This window comes from Populus euphratica, unplaced genomic scaffold, assembly GCF_000495115.2.
Source record: "Populus euphratica unplaced genomic scaffold, PopEup_1.0 scaffold2454.1, whole genome shotgun sequence".
Taxonomy (NCBI): Eukaryota; Viridiplantae; Streptophyta; class Magnoliopsida; order Malpighiales; family Salicaceae; genus Populus; species Populus euphratica.
Window position 1 is genome coordinate 15,449 of NW_011502290.1, and position 360 is coordinate 15,808.

The window sequence follows — 360 nt, forward strand, 5'->3', positions numbered from 1 at the left end:
ATATATATATATATATATATATATATATATGTATATAATGAAAGGTTGTACAGGGCAGATTAGATATTTCACCCGCGTTTTGCCGGTTCAATAATGTTTTTCAGGAAAAAACAATGAATGTATATGCTGCAAAATAATTCTGCCTGTAGCGAGCATATTCCCATGGACCCTTACAGAGACCTCAAGGGAGTCCCATGATGATGTGTTCATGTTATTGCGGTGGTTGCGCTAAATGTGTCCATATCCTCATTGTCGTGCTGTAATGAACTCTTAGATTCAAGATGTTTATTTCCAGGTTTCAGTCAAAGTCAAATTATTCATGTAGACTGCAGAGTTCTTAAAGATTTTGCTTTTCATTGA